The sequence below is a fragment of the Cherax quadricarinatus genome, unplaced genomic scaffold, assembly GCF_038502225.1.
Source record: "Cherax quadricarinatus isolate ZL_2023a unplaced genomic scaffold, ASM3850222v1 Contig1616, whole genome shotgun sequence".
Classification (NCBI taxonomy): domain Eukaryota; kingdom Metazoa; phylum Arthropoda; class Malacostraca; order Decapoda; family Parastacidae; genus Cherax; species Cherax quadricarinatus.
The window spans coordinates 60,580-77,708 of NW_027196642.1; the positions used below are offsets into that span (position 1 = coordinate 60,580).

Consider the following 17,129-nt stretch of genomic DNA (forward strand, 5'->3'; position numbering starts at 1 on the left):
TTCCTCTCTGTGAGCAGTGTCAAGTTCCAGTATCGGTTAGCCACATTCTGTTAGACTGCCCTCTCTATCAACGAGCATGCAGAATTTACCTCCAACGTCGTCTTCGTTCTACTACTCTCTCTTTACCTTCCCTTCTTGCTGATGGACCCTCCTTTAATCCTGACTCTCTCATTGATTTCTTAACAACGACTGATTTACTCCACAAACTCTGATGATACCTTTCGCACTCCCCTCAGCCCTTTCTAGTTCAGTCTCTTGCTGCCCTTTACCCTTTCACCATCCACTGCCCCGCTGTTATCCGTAACCTATTACTCATCCATCTCCCTTTTGCCACCTGATGCCCTCGCTTCCTTCCTACCCTGCAGCGCTGTATAGCCCTTGTGGCTTAGCGCTTCTTTTTGATTATAATAATAATCGATAATATCTAGTGAAAATAGGGGGTGCGGCAGTTCAGCAGGACCCCCGCACGAGCTGCCACTGAATTTAAGCACGACATCTCTGGGTGGACATCTTTTCAGCATATATGTTACGAACCTCGACTTTTATTCACTATGCACAACACACACATCTTTACTTCCCTTGGTTCAGGTTAGTGCTTAGTTTGACAATGTTATTATTACAGGAGGTCCCTGTTTTCATAGCTGTTATGTTCCTGAATCTTGCTGACAAGGGATAGTTGTTGGCGAGTGGAAAAGTTTTTTTTTTTTTCAGTATCGAAAGTGTCTAAAATGCCTGATAACACGCTTACACTATAATAAGTGCTCAGTACAGCTAGGCATAAAAAAATCACATACAAAAGTAAAATAAATATAAAATAAATATGATACTTAAAACATGACACTGGTAACTATTCCCTGACACAACTGTTGTGCAAAGAAGCAGAAAAAGCACCAAACAATAAATTGAAAACTGCTGAAAAAGTGAGAACAGTAAAGAGGGAGCAGAAAATACAGGGCTTTCCTACATTACTTTCCTTTGTGTTTTGTAATGCAAAGTTCTTAATCCTGTAATATTTCCTTTCCTACCTAGGAAGCCTAGTCTGTGACTGAGCCCAGGGGGAGATAATCCCCACAACCACCATATAATTTCCAACTTTTTTTTTTTATTCAGTTTTAGTGAATGATTAATTAGGCTTCCAGGCATTTTTGACATTGAAAGTCATCACAGGACACAACTTTAGATGTAATATTGATGGTAGAATTACCGACAGTATGTTAGATAAATGGACACAAGTGCAACTAATGTGACATTTTATTGTAGCAACATTTTGCTCTCCAGGAGCTTTGTCAAACCCATTACAAACAATACATGAACACAGAGAGTGTATATAGGTAGAGTGTAAGGTGCAAAGTATAATATAATCAATGTAGGTGGTGGTAGTAGTTGTAGTACTACTACTACCACAAATACTACTGCTATTACCTACAATGATTGTATTATGCTTTGCACCTCACACTATACCTATATATACTCTGTATCCTTGTTTGTAATGTCTTAACAAAGCTCCTGCAGAGTGAAATGTTGCTACAATAAAATGTTGCATTAGTTGCACTTGTGTCCTTATATCAAACACAACCATAGATTCTGAAAATGCCTGGAACCTTGATTAATTGCAGTCGCTGCAACTGGACAAAAAAGCTGGTCATTATAACATGTGGAAAACACCGACACATCTGATACTCAACCAAGACCTGTCCACTGCATGATGTAGTTGTCAGTTGACTTCAAAGGTTACCTGATGCTGTCTCCTACTTCACTGGTCAGGTCATCACCTTACACTCTTGCCAGTATGTGTTGTTCTCAAACCTGTGTTTGTTACAGAGGATCATAGTTCCAGCATACAAATATTTTCTAGATATTCACGTTTGCTCGTGTCTCTCCCCTCAAGGAAAGTTCCTTGATGCTGGTGAGGGGCTCTTGATCTAGGGAATTGGATCTGTTCTCCAGTTCCCTGAATTAAACCTGAATACCTTCCACATCCCCCCCAGGAGCTGTATAATCCTATGGGTTTAGTGCTTTCCCCTTGATTATAATAATAATAATAATCCTCATGTCTCTCAACCACTTTCCTGCATCTACTGAAGTTGATGCTGGTGTTGGGCACTTGATGCAAGGAATTGGACTTTTTCCTCTCTTGGATCCTCTCAAGGAAGGTTCCTTGATACTGGTGAGGGACTCTTGATTTAGGGAATTGGATCTGTGCTCCAGCTCCCTGAATTTAGTCTGAATACCTTCAATCCTCCCCCCTGTGTGTGCTGTATAATTCTACAGGTTTAGTGCTCCCTCTTGATTGTAATAATCCTCTTTTGGATTGAATTGGCCTGCCTCTCATTGACCCTTGTGGGTTTAGTGCTTAGTTATGATTATAATTGCCTCCCATTTCCCAGGCACACTATGACCTCTAGGTTTTGTGCTTCGCCCTTGGTAACAGAACGAGTTGGCATCACTTGCTGCAATAGGTATCAAAGTAAAAGTTAATGAAAATGGCACCAGGCTGCCATCTAATGTAGGGAGAATAAACTTAGTTAATTTTTTGCACAATAGATGGCACAAAAAATTGAAAATGGCACTTGGATGCCATCTATTGTTGGAATTATTTATTAAATTTGTTCATTTTTTGCACACTAGATGGCCCTAAAAATTACTAATGAAAATGGCACTTGACTGCCATCTATTATTGTAATTATTTACTAAATCTAGTTCAGTTTTTGCATAATAGATGGCACTGTAAGTTAATGAAAATAGGAAGATAAAGGGTAGACTAAACTAAATATTTTTTTAGTTCACTCTTTGCTCAATAGATGGTGAAAAAACAAATTGAAAATGAAATGGGAGGATTAATTAGGGGAAGACTGAATAAAATATTTTTAGTTCATAATTCTCACACTAGATGGCGTCCAAGTGCCATTTTCGTTAGTAATTTTCAGCGCCATCTATTGTGCAAAAAATGAACTAAAAGTTTAGTTCACAATTCTCACAATAGATGGCAGCTAAGTGCCATTTCCATTAGTAATTTTCAGCGCCATCTATTGTGCAAAAAATAAACTAAAAATATTTTGTTTAGTCTCCCCTAGTTTATCTTCCCATTTTCAGATTTTTTTATTGCCATCTATTGAGCAAAAAGTGAACTTAAAAAAAATTTAGTTTAGTCTACCATTTACCTTCCCATTTTCATTAACTTACAGCACCATCTATTATGCAAAAACTGAACTAGATTTAGTAAATAATTACAACAATAGATGGCAGCCAAGTGCCATTTTCATTAGTAATGTTTAGGGCCATCTATTGTGCAAAAAATTAACTAATTTAGTTTATTCTTCCTCCAATAGATGGCAACCTAGTGCTATTTTCATTATCAAAAAGTGCTAAACCCACCCAGGTCATACAGTGCTGTCTCCCTGCACTAGGTGGCACCCCAAATGCAGTGTAGTGACTTAACTCCAAGCACTATCAATTTCTTTATACAAGATGGCACCAAAGTGCAATGTTATAGGTGCCATCTGTATTATTATAATCAAAAAGAAGTGCTAAGCCACAAGGGCTATACAGCAGGTGCCATCTGTAGTTAAAGATACACAGTAACTTTATTAAGACAATAACCTTGTATCAGAATTTATTGTGATGGATTATATCTGGTATACCTGGAGAGTTCCAGGGGTCAATGCCCCTGGAGCCCAATCTGTGACCAGGCCTCATGGTGGATCAGGGCCTGATCAACCAGGCTGTTATGGCTAGCCGCACGATACAACATACAGACCACAGCCCGGCTGGTCAGGTACTGACTTTAGGTGCTTGTTTAGTGCCTGCATGAAGACAGCCAGGTGTCTATTGGCAATCCCCCAGATGTACACTGGGAAGCAGTTGAACAGTCTTGGGCCCCTGACACTTATTGTATTGTCTCTTATCATGCTAGTGGCACCCCTGCTTTTCATTCAAATTCAAAGTTTATTCTCTATAAGGATTACAATGCTGAGTTTACAGAATTTGGTTATTGTGTGGTTTGCATGTAGTAAAATAATAATTACAGAGTGTACCACTAGAACACCTAGCATGGCTAGGCATTTCGGGCAGACTTAAATTAAATCTTAAGTTTAAAATATTACAAAATTATGAGGTAAGTTGGTATTACGGTTAAGTGACTAAATACTAGTTTGTGAGTTTAGCAATGTGAATGCTTTTGTTTTAGCACTATACATAGTTTCAGTATTGGAGTATCACAGGCCAACTTGGGGGGATGTTGCATCATATGCTGAGTCCTTTGCTTTCACAGGGAGTGATTTTCATGTGCAATTTTGGCACTAGTCCCTCTAGGATTTTCCAGATGTATATAATCATGTCTCTCTCCTTCCTGCATTCTAGGGAATACAGGTTTAGGAACTTCAAGCATTCCCACATTTTATAAGCTTGTAACCACAGTTTATAGGCTGGAGAAACACAAGTGTAAATATTAGAGAAGTATGGTAGTAGGCCTACTGGCCCATGCTAGGATAGATCTTGAGGCACATTAACATGTTAGGTAGTGATGGTAGTAGTTAATGGTGATAATGGTAGTTCCTGGTAGTGTATCTGCTTCAATATTTATATTACGTATTTGTATTGTGCAGTGAAGAGTTTTTACGAGGATAGTGAGGCTCAGGTTAGAGTATGTAGGAGAGAGGGAGATTACGACAGGTTGGAGGGGGTAAAGGAGGCTTTGTGTGCGAGGGACTTGGACGTCCAGCAAGCATACGTGAGCATGTTAAGATTATTATAATCAAAAAGAAGCGCTAAGCCACAAGGGCTATACAGCGCTGCAAGAACGTTAAGAGCAAATGGAGACGCATGGTTTTTAGGACTTGACGTGCTGCTGGAGTGTAAGCAAGGTAACATTTATGAAGGGGTTCCGGGAAACCAGCAAGCTGGACTTAATTCCTGGAGATGGGAAGTACAGTGCACTCTGGAGGAGGGGTGTTAATGTTGCAGTTTTATAACTGTAGTGTAAGCACGCCTCCAGCAAGACAGTGATGAAAGTTTTTCTTTTTTCGGGCCGCCCTGACTTGGTGGGAGAAAGCCAATGTGTTAATATTATTATTATTATAATCAAAAAGAAGCGCTAAGCCACAATGTGTTAATAAAAAATTATGGGAGCGCACTAAACCTGTAGGGATCATGTAGCACCTGAAGGGGAGCTGGGGTAGAAGCACAGATCCAATCCCCTAGATCAAGAGCCCCTCACCAGCATCAAGAAACCTTCCTTGATGCTTCAATATCTGTATCAAAGTTTTTTTCCAGTTGTAAGTTGTCTTGGTTCTTTATGCTTGTCTTATGTCACATAATTCTTTCATACTATTTCTGTATTTTTCAACCTTCATTAGCACTTCTGATTATAATAATTTTCCATTTTTATTATCAATTTTGAGTTAGGAATTTCATCTTATGGTTGTGTTAATTCTTGCGTTGGACAAACATTAAAACTTTTCTTTTTAAGCTGCATATTTATGCTCAATAATGCATTTATTTTAGTCATATAAGACTTGCCAGAACTTCGCTGTAAACTATTTCATGTTTCTTTGCATTTTTTGGCATTTTTTTATATTATTTGTATAAATAATTCACTACAGGGCCTACGAGGATTAGTGATAACAGCCGACCAACAAGAAAATTAGTTGGGAAGAATCTGTTCGATACTCCAACGGATAGGCACTCTAACAGCCTTCCAGAATGAATTGAGTTCGAGTACCAAGGTTCCACTGTATCTTCCTTAACTATACCTGTAGGAGGCTTTGGGGGTTAACATCCTCGTGACCCAGTCCATGACTCGTACAGTAAATCCTCACTTAACGTCATCGATAGATTCCTGGAGACTAACTTTAAGCAAAACAATTATCATATGATTACCACATACTTTTCAAATTCTTGGGTTACAATAATTTATAATTATATTCTTTCAATTTTATTATCACATCAACGTTATAAGAAAACGATGTTATTCGAGAACCTACTGTATTCTCATCCTGGGCCATTTATTTCCTTCTACCGACCCCATCACTCATAAAAACCACAATATTTTAGTCACAGAACATGCAAAATCTGTAAGAGAGGCAGCCATGTTGTAAATGAATGGTATACAATACCATGTTGTACATGAATGGTATACAATACCATGTTGTACATGAATGGTATACAATACCATGTTGTACATGAATGGTATACAATACCATGTTGTACATGAATGGTATACAATACCATGTTGTACATGAATGGTATACAATACCATGTTGTACATGAATGGTATACAATATCATGTTGTACATGAATGGTATACAATACCAACAAGATAAAGAATTGGATACCCAGATGTACAACATCCGGGTATCTTTATTTGTAAATGTTGTACCATCCAGTGTTTTTATCAATACAAGAACATGTGTCCTTGTATTAATAGTCACTGGATGGTGCAACATCTACAATATAATCATATGTTGTACATGTGTCTGATTCTTCAACAACAATGTCATGTTTGAGTTGAGGACCAGACACACCTTCAGTAACACACATTACAATACAAGATAAAACCACATGGTGACAAGGTTGATATATGTGGTAGCAGATAAAGGAGTGGAGGGTTAGTGCGAGTGTAAGGTGGGTAGCACAGTGGAGGGTTAGTGCGAGTGTAAGGTGGGTAGCACAGTGGAGGGTTAGTGCGAGTGTAAGGTGGGTAGCACAGTGGAGGGTTAGTGCGAGTGTAAAGTGGGTAGCACAGTGGAGAGTTAGTGCATGTAAGGTGGTGGGTAGCACAGTGGAGGGTTATTGCGAGTGTAAAGTGGGTAGCACAGTGGAGGGTTAGTGCGAGTGTAAGGTGGGTAGCACAGTGGAGGGTTAGTGCGAGTGTAAGGTGGGTAGTACAGTGGAGGGTTAGTGCAAGTGTAAGATGGTGGGTAGCACAGTGGAGGGTTAGTGCGAGTATAAAGTGGGTAGCACAGTGGAGGGTTAGTGTGTGTGCAAAGTGGGAAGCACAGTGGAGGGTTAGTGCGAGTGTACAGTGGGAAGCACAGTGGAGGGTTAGTGCGAGTGTAAAGTGGGAAGCACAGTGAAAGGTCGGTATAAAGTGGGAAGCACTGTTGAGGGTCAGTGTAAAGTGGGAAGCACTGTTGAGGGTCAGTATAAAGTGGGAAGCACAGTGGTGGGTCAGTATAAAGTGGGAAGCACAGTGGATGGTCAGTATAAAGTGGGAAGCACAGTGGTGGGTCAATATAAAGTGGGAAGCACAGTGGTGGGTCAGTATAAAGTGGGAAGCACAGTGGTGGGTCAGTATAAAGTGGGAAGCACAGTGAAGAGTCAGTATAAAGTGGGAAGCACTGTTGAGGGTCAGTATAAAGTGGGAAGCACAGTGGTGGGTCAGTATAAAGTGGGAAGCACAGTGGTGGGTCAGTGTAAAGTGGGAAGCACTGTCGAGGGTCAGTATAAAGTGGGAAGCACAGTGGTGGGTCAGTATAAAGTGGGAAGCACTGTCGAGGGTCAGTATAAAGTGGGAAGCACTGTCGAGGGTCAGTATAAAGTGGGAAGCACAGTGGAGGGTCAGTATAAAGTGGGAAGCACAGTGGTGGGTCAGTATAAAGTGGGAAGCACAGTGGTGGGTCAGTATAAAGTGGGAAGCACAGTGGAGGGTCAGTATAAAGTGGGAAGCACAGTGGAGGATCAGTATAAAGTGGGAAGCACAGTGAAGGGTCAGTATAAAGTGGGAAGCACTGTCGAGGGTCAGTATAAAGTGGGAAGCACAGTGGTGGGTCAGTATAAAGTGGGAAGCACAGTGGTGGGTCAGTGTAAAGTGGGAAGCACTGTCGAGGGTCAGTATAAAGTGGGAAGCACTGTCGAGGGTCAGTATAAAGTGGGAAGCACAGTAGTGGGTCAGTATAAAGTGGGAAGCACTGTCGAGGGTCAGTATAAAGTGGGAAGCACAGTGGTGGGTCAATATAAAGTGGGAAGCACAGAGGTGGGTCAGTATAAAGTGGGAAGCACTGTCGAGGGTCAGAATAAAGTGGGAAGCACAGTGGTGGGCCAGTATAAAGTGGGAAGCACAGTGGAGGGTCAGTATAAAGTGGGAAGCACAGTGGTGGGTCAGTATAAAGTGGGAAGCACTGTTGTGGCTCAGTATAAAGTGGGAAGCACTGTCGTGGCTCAGTATAAAGTGGGAAGCACTGTCGAGGGTCAGTATAACGTGAGAAGCACTGTCGAGGGTCAGTATAAAGTGGGAAGCACTGTCGAGGGTCAGTATAAAGTGAGAAGCACTGTCGAGGGTCAGTATAAAGTGGGAAGCACTGTCGAGGGTCAGTGTAAAGTGGGAAGCACTGTCGAGGGTCAGTGTAAAGTGGGAAGTACTGTCGAGGGTCAGTATAAAGTGAGAAGCACTGTCGAGGGTAAGTATAAAGTGGGAAGCACAGTTGTATAAACATTGTGTTGTGCTGAAATAATTTCAGTTAAAAGTTAATTTTGGTTAAAAAAAAAAAAAAAAAGTAAAATGAGTCTAAATTGATTTTCTGTGAGTTCGACTAGTGACAGCTTGTTAGGTCCAGCATTTATGATGACATAATCCTGGACTAGCGACAGCTCGTTAGGTCCAGCATTTAGAACAACATAAACCCAGACTACGTGTAATCTATAAAGGTTTTACATGGTTGTAGCCTAATCAGTTAATTACATTTACATTAAAAATATTTTGGGAACTTAAATAATTGCAAACATAAAAAAAAGATTCTAACATAACATTTTTACTGCTATTTATTACCATAGGTCAGTATATAATGTCTTTCTAACTTCCTGGTACTGTTATACAGCCTCTCCTCACTTAACGATAGAGTTCCGTTCCTAAGACCATGTCAGTAAACAAATTTGTATTTAAGTGAGGAGCATACTATAATGGTAGAGTCTGTGTCAACCATCTTTGATATTGTTTTAATGCCGCCTCTGCAACATTTATAGCATATTTTTAAATATTTATACAGTAGTGTACTGTATATTTTAATAAACAGAATAGAGGCAATCAGCTCTAATATACATTATTTAGGTATGCATACCGGACAGAGCCTGTCAAGTCCGAGTCGTCGGTAAACAAATACATGTACATCGCTAAGTGAGGAGAGGCTGTATTCTTTATCGTCATTATAAATTGGGTAAAATTCTAATAGATCTTTAATCATGTTTATTCTGCTCAGTATTTTAGGGACATATCAACACCACTGTTATATACAAACCTCATAATTAATATTATATAATACTGATATTAAAATCTCTGGGCCCACTAGATCCACACTAACCAAAGTACGTACAGTGGTACCTCGGGATACAAACATTATAGTGGTACCTCGGGATACAAACATTATACAGTGGTACCTTGGGATACAAACAGCTCAAAACTCGAACAATTATGCAAGTGTATTTATGTAAGTGCTTTTTGCAAGTGTATTTTTGGGGGTCTGAAACGGATTAATCAAATTTACATTATTCCTTATGGGAACAAATTCATTTGGTATCGGCACTCAAACAGCCTTCTGGAAATAAATAACAAAAAGGCACAATACCGTGACTGGAACGATACACAAATAACCCGCACATAAAAGACAGAAGCTTACGACGACGTTTCGGTCCGACTTGGACCATTGACAAAGTCACGGTGACTTTGTCAATGGTCCAAGTCGGACCGAAACGTCGTCATAAGCTTCTGTCTTTTATGTGCGGGTTATTTGTGTAGCCTTCTGGAACTAATTAATTTCATATCCCGAGGTACCGCTGTACTGTATTATATTGTATATGTCTATACCATTACTATGACTTGTAAATGATAAATGTATAGGCAATCCTGGTTTTATACATCATTGTTCCATGACTAAGTCAACTGTACCACACTGCTATGCCAGCAACATCTAAGCATAAGAAAATAATTTTTCCTCTGAAAGTCATACGTGTCATAAGAGGCTACTAAAATGCCAGCAGCAAGGGGCTAGTAACACCTTCTCCTGTATACATCACTATATACATGTATATATATATATATATCTTCTTTCTTTCAACACACCGGCAGTATCCCACCGAGGCAGGGTGGCCCAAAAGGAAAAACGAAAGTTTCTCCTTTTACATTTAGTAATATATACAGGAGAAGAGGTTACTAGCCCCTTGCTCCCGGCATTTTAGTCGCCTCTTACAACACGCATGGCTTACGGAGGAAGAATTCTGTTCCACTTCCCCATGGAGATAAGAGGAAATAAACAAGAATAAGAACTAGAAAGAAAATAGAAGAAAACCCAGAGGGGTGTGTATATATGTGCTTGTACATGTATGTGTAGTGTGACCTAAGTGTAAGTAGAAGTAGCAAGACGTACCTGAAATCTTGCATGTTCATGAGACAGAAAAAAGGACACCAGCAATCCTACCATCATGTAAAACAATTACAGGCTTTCGTTTTACACTCACTTGGCAGGACGGTAGTACCTCCCTGGGCGGTTGCTGTCTACCAACCTACTACCTAGGATATATATATATATATATATCTTTCTTTCAACACACCAGCCGTATCCCACCGAGGCGGGGTGGCCCAAAAGGAAAAACAAAAGTTTCTCCTTTCACATTTAGTAATATATACAGGAGAAGGGGTTACTAGCCCCTTGCTCCTGGCATTTTAGTCGCCTCTTACAACACGCATAGCTTACGGAGGAAGAATTCTGTTCCACTTCCCCATGGAGATAAGAGGAAATAAACAAGAACAAGAGCTAGTAAGAAAATAGAAGAAAACCCAGAGGGGTGTGTATACATATGCTTGTACATGTATGTGTAGTGTGACCTAAGTGTAAGCAGAAGTAGCAAGACGTACCTGAAACCTTGCATATTTATGAGACAGAAAAAACACCAGCAATCCTACCATCGTGTAAAACAATTACAGGCTTACGTTTTACACTCACTTGGCAGGACGGTAGTACCTCCCTGGGCGGTTGCTGTCTACCAACCTACTACCTAGGATATATATATATATATATATATTATATATATATATATATATATATATACAGTGGACCCCCGCTTAACGATCACCTCCAAATGCGACCAATTATGTAAGTGTATTTATGTAAGTGCGTTTGTACGTGTATGTTTGTGGGTCTGAAATGGACTAATCTACTTCACAATATTCCATTCAGTCAGTACTGGCACCTGAACATACTACTGGAATGAAAAAAGTTTGTTAACCGGGGGTCCACTGTATGTATGTATGTATGTATGTATGTATGTATGTGTGTATATATATATATATATATATATATATATTTTTTTTTTTTTTTTTTTTTATCACACCGGCCGATTCCCACCAAGGCAGGGTGGCCCGAAAAAGAAAAACTTTCACCATCATTCACTCCATCACTGTCTTGCCAGAAGGGTGCTTTACACTACAGTTTTTAAACTGCAACATTAACACCCCTCCTTCAGAGTGCAGGCACTGTACTTCCCATCTCCAGGACTCAAGTCCGGCCTGCCGGTTTCCCTGAACCCCTTCATAAATGTTACTTTGCTCACACTCCAACAGCACGTCAAGTATAAAAACCATTTGTCTCCATTCTTCTTCTTTCAACGTACCGGCCGTATCCCACTGAGGCGGGGTGGCCCAAAAGAAGGAAAAACGAAAGTTTCTCCTTTCAAATTTAGTAATATATACAGGAGAAGGGGTTACAAGCCCCTTGCTCCCGGCATTTTAGTCGCCTCCTACGACACGCATAGCTTACAGAGGAAGAATTCTGTTCCACTTCCCCATGGAGATAAGAGGAAATAAACAAGAACAAGAACTAGAAAGAAAATAGAAGAAAACCCAGAGGGGTATGTGTATATATATGCACTTGTACATGTATGTTTAGTGTGACCTAAGTGTAAGAAGTAGTAGCAAGACATACCTGTAATCTTGCATATTTATGAGACAGAAAAATGGACACCAGCAATCCTACCATCATGTAAAACAATTACAGGCTTTCGTTTTACACTCACTTGGCAGGATGGTAGTACCTCCCTGGGCGGTTGCTGTCTACCAACCTACTACCTAGGATGTATATATATATATATATATATATATATATATATATATATATATATATATCTATATATATATATATATATATATATATAAAAGACTTGTTTTTCTTGTTAGGTCACCCTGCCTCAGTGGGATATGGCTGACACATTGAAAAAGTTTCTGAAAATTGTGAGACCTTTACCCACTCTACCTGAGGCATCCCAGCAAGTGAACCCGTCTCCTGTATTATCACAGTGCTTAACAGAATGTGGAATGGCATAAGAGGGTACAAATAAAAATGGGAACTATGGCTATAGTTTACTTAATAACATAAAGAGTGAGAATAAAACATATCCTGACAGAAAATTACATAATATAACAATAGACCTATGAGACTTATTACCAGGGAAAGGGTAGATGTTATCAGTAACACGGACTTGTACTCTTAATTCACCGACAAGCTGACCCGAGATTCGCAATGCATGGTCCACTACACACACGACTGTCCAGGGCTCCCGCTCACCGGACCTGTCACCAACCTCCCTCTCTCTCTCTCTCTCTAGCTGTTTCCTTGAGCTTATATGGTCCTTAAAGCACACCCCCCCTTCCCCATAAAGCATAGACCACATGATACAACCTGACACCAGTTCAAGAACAAAAGATCTGACTTAAGCCGAAAGGCGTGTCTGACAGCTATTTGCCAAGGCAAGGTGTGTAACACTTTACTGGAGTTATGTCTCCCTCAGTGACCTCACAAGCGGTACATCACAAAATGGCACTGATTGTACAATGCTGCTGTATAACACTGAATTATGAGAAAGGCATAAAAATGTGAATTCAGAGATATACAGTGTCATGGAAGAGCCTCATCCTACACATTTATACACATTATTTATACACATTATCATGCACACAACTGTGTGGCTAAATAAATACATCATTGACTATCCAGCAAGTGGTCATCTGCCATTCAAACTGTGTGGCAGTCTTTTTAATAGAGACCTGAAAAATAATACAGAAAAAGATTATATATATTTTTTTACATATCAGTCTCCCACCATGATGGGGCAATTAAATAAAATAGGAAAGACATTCATCATCATTCATTCAATAGCTGTCTTGTCAGAAGCACTGCAACACCACAGTTAATGTGACCCTTCGAACTGAAACATCGTCACCCATCCTTCAGGGTACAGGTACTGTACTTCCCACCTCCAGAACTGTAACATCCACATCCATCCTTCAGAGTGCAGGTACTGTACTTCCTACCTCCAGTACTGTAACATCCTCGCCCATCCTTCAGAGTGTAAGTACTGTACTTCCCACTTCCAGGACTCAAAGTCGCACTAACCAGGGTCTCTGAATCCCCTGATTATTCCTACTTTGCTAACACTAACAACACCAGAACATCAAAAAAAATTATGTAACTATCATGTTTTTTACTCTAGTTCAACCCCAGCCAAGGATGCTGCATAATCAAAGATCTATTCATTTGACCTTATATACAAACCATCTAGCAGACACTAACATTTGCCTGTTTGATGTGAGGACACAGGAGCAGTGGCTACAGTACTCCAGAAATGAACATCCTAGCCAGAAAAATTGTTACATTTATGGAAAATGCTGAATCTGTAAAGATCATTTGAGTATAACTAAGCCAGGTGGTGTATAACCAAGCCAGGTGGTGTATAGCCCAGCCAGGTGTTTTATAGCCCAGCCAGGAGTGGTATAGCTCAGCCAGATGTTACACAACCAAGCCTGATATTGCATAAGCAAACCAGGTATTGCATAATCAAGCCAAGTTTTGCATAACCAAGCCAGGTGTTGTATAACCCCTACAGTATTTACATATATACATGAACCACAAACAATAAATACACCATTCTCCTTTTTAACTTTGAAATACATACAAAAAAAATTCCTGTGATAAAATGGAAAGTGTCCTCAAACACATGTACTATAGTAGTATTCCTGCAATAAATGGCTATTCTTTTATCACAATACCACACACTACAGGTGCACCCCAACTTACAATGATTTGACTCAGGATATTTCAACTTTACGATGGTGTGGCAACAATTACTTTGGAGGTGAAACTTGAGATAATTACGTAATATGAAGGCAACAAGTCCATAACTTGTATTCATTTACTGACTTTTCAATATTGGTATTTCGAGTAATTATTTGTTCATTATTCAGTGACTTGAATGACTTCAAGAGTGTATCAGTCTGTAGTGGAAGGAAGGCGGGGTAGGGGTCGGCCTAGGAAAGGTTGGAGGGAGGGGGTAAAGGAGGTTTTGTGTGCGAGGGGCTTGGACTTCCAGCAGGCATGCGTGAGCGTGTTTGATAGGAGTGAATGGAGACGAATGGTTTTTAATACTTGACGTGCTGTTGGAGTGTGAGCAAAGTAACATTTATGAAGGGGTTCAGGGAAACCGGCAGGCCGGACTTGAGTCCTGGAGATGGGAAGTACACTGCCTGCACTCTGAAGGAGGGGTGTTAATGTTGCAGTTTAAAAACTGTAGTGTAAAGCACCCTTCTGGCAAGACAGTGATGGAGTGAATGATGGTGAAAGTTTTTCTTTTTCGGGCCACCCTGCCTTGGTGGGAATCGGCCAGTGTGATAATAAAAAATTAATAATAAATTTATCATATCATTCATTTTTTACTTAAAATATTTTTGATGGTTTTGTGGGAACATAACCCCACTGCAAGTCGATGAGAACCTGCAGTCCAAAATCTAACGAAAAAAGTATTTTACAAATTCACATTATCCCGTTCTTATGAGATGCCAGGTAGACAGGTAGGATGACAGGTAGACAGTATGGAAGACAGGTAGGAGGGGAGAGGAAAGCGAGTTTATTATGCTTCAATATGACGCTAATATCATCTCTACGACTTATTTATCTATCACAATTCATCTAATATGATATAATAAACAATATTAATAACATAGAAACATGATATATACTCTAGAATTAATAAAATATGTCAATGTACGAGAGGAGTAAAGTGATAGAAGTAGTGTTGTTGGGTTTATAAGGGCCATAGAGAGATGCCATACTTATTAGTGGTGGTGGAGGTGGCAGCAGAACCCACCAACACTATCACACTTAAACAATGTATGTAATTTATAAATAAGAAATATTTACATTTAAATTTATAAATAATTAAGGAAGTTTATTCAGGTATACACAAATACAGTTACATAGATTATCATACATAGCAGCATATGTGTAAAGTACCTGGGATAACCCAAAAAAGTCAGAGTGACGTATTTCCATTGGGGTCCTTTTATATTTACACTTAGATTTACTTTTATCTCCATGGGGCAACTAAAATGCCATGGGCATGGGGCTAGTAACCCCTTCTCTTGTATAAATTACTAAATTTAAAAAGAGAAACTTTTGTTTTTCTTTTTGGGCCACCCTGCCTTGGTGGGATATGGCCTGTTTGTTGAAAAAAAAAATTTACTTTTATACCTACACTTTTATATTTACACTTACCTTGGAGAAGATGTTAATTTAATTAGTTTGATGGAGGAGATGCTGGCAGAGGATTAGGATGATGGAAGATACATAGCAGGGCGCCGTATGTTCAGCGGCCCGATGCACATACAACACTGGAGAGTTACTTTCGTGTCGTTTTTCTATCGCTTACTTGCTTAACTTACTTGCTACACTGTTAATTCTACACTTTATCTCTGGCTGGCACTATAGCTTTTATTGACACCTGCTGCTTTATTATTGTACATATCGTAGAATCACTGAATCACTGCATAAGGCACATTTTCCCCTCTCTCTTCCTCCTCCACTTTGGTACTTTGCTACAGGTTTTTTCTTAAATTCTGTTGTATTTCTTTCCTTCTTTACCACAGGGCTGGCACTAGAAGCTTTCTTTGGGCCCAAGGTGGCTTATTAAGCAGTTACAAGCACTAAAAACAATGGAATAATACAAAATATATTGCATGTACACGAGGAACCGTCCTCCCTTGCTTGTAAACAATGGCACATTGGCTTTAGATGGGCTCAGGCCACGCGGACACATTCGGGATGAATGCCCTTAACCAAGTTCTTGGGTATTAGCTGAGCCAATATTTTGATGCAAAAACATGCCACTATCCGATTTTGGCGTTAGCCGATGCCACCATTACCCAAGGGTCCACTATATAAGATGATTCAGTAAAAACACAGCAACGAGGCAGGGTGACCCAAAATAGAACACACACTTTGACCATCATTCACACCATCACTGTCTTGTCAGAGGCACACAGATACACATCCTTAATAATTAAGTACTATTTGCAACTTTCCGCATTTAGAGTCCTTGGTTTACCTTCCTACTGACTTACCTTGAAGAGTTTCGAGAGTTTATCTACTCTCTGAGCCTGACCATAAGCCAGGCTCATCTGGTGCTTGCCTGGTCAACCAGGCTGTTGCTGCTGGAGGCCCACTGCCCCACTTATCCATCACAGCCTGGTTGATCTGGCACCTGGTGAAGATACTTGTCCAGTTTCCTCTTGAAGGCTTCTACACTTGTTCCAGCCATGTTTCTGATATCTTCTGGTAGAATGTTGAATAGTCTGGGACCCTGGATGTTGATACAGTGTTCCCTTACTGTCCCCACCACACCCTTGCTCCTCACTGGGTTTATTTTACACTTCCTTCCATATTTCTCACTCCAGTATGTTGTTATGGCAGTGTGCAGATTTGGGACCAGGCCTTTGAGTGTTTTCCAGGTACATATATATTATCATGCATCTCTCTCTCTCCTCTGTTCCATAAAACACCAATAAAGCAAGGATAATGTAATTACAAAACTGTTTATCCTAAGTACACTAACTTACATTTACTGGTACAAAAAACCTTAATGTATTAGAAAACACTATTTGTCAACTAAAATACTAAACAGTAATGACAAAAATTCATAACTGATCAACAATTTGGAAAGGAAATATTTAGCAGGCATTTGTTTCAATCATGTACTTTTATAATGGCCCAGGATGTACTTTTGTTAAGTGACTTCATAATGGTCCAAGATGTACTTTTGTCAATAGTATAATGGTACAGGATGTACCTTGTCAAGTAACTTTATGAAGGTGCAGG

At 39.8% G+C, this 17,129-nt stretch overlaps 1 long non-coding RNA gene across 1 annotated transcript; it reads right to left on the reverse strand.

Annotated features, from left to right (window-relative positions):
• Positions 1 to 8,741: 8,741 nt before the first annotated feature.
• On the reverse strand, positions 8,742 to 10,984 carry LOC138851688 (uncharacterized). The gene is made up of 2 exons (XR_011391349.1): positions 9,729 to 10,984; positions 8,742 to 9,524 (listed from the first exon to the last, which is right to left on the reverse strand). It is a non-coding gene; the product is annotated as an uncharacterized lncRNA (long non-coding RNA).
• Between the last annotated feature and the right edge of the window lie 6,145 nt (positions 10,985 to 17,129).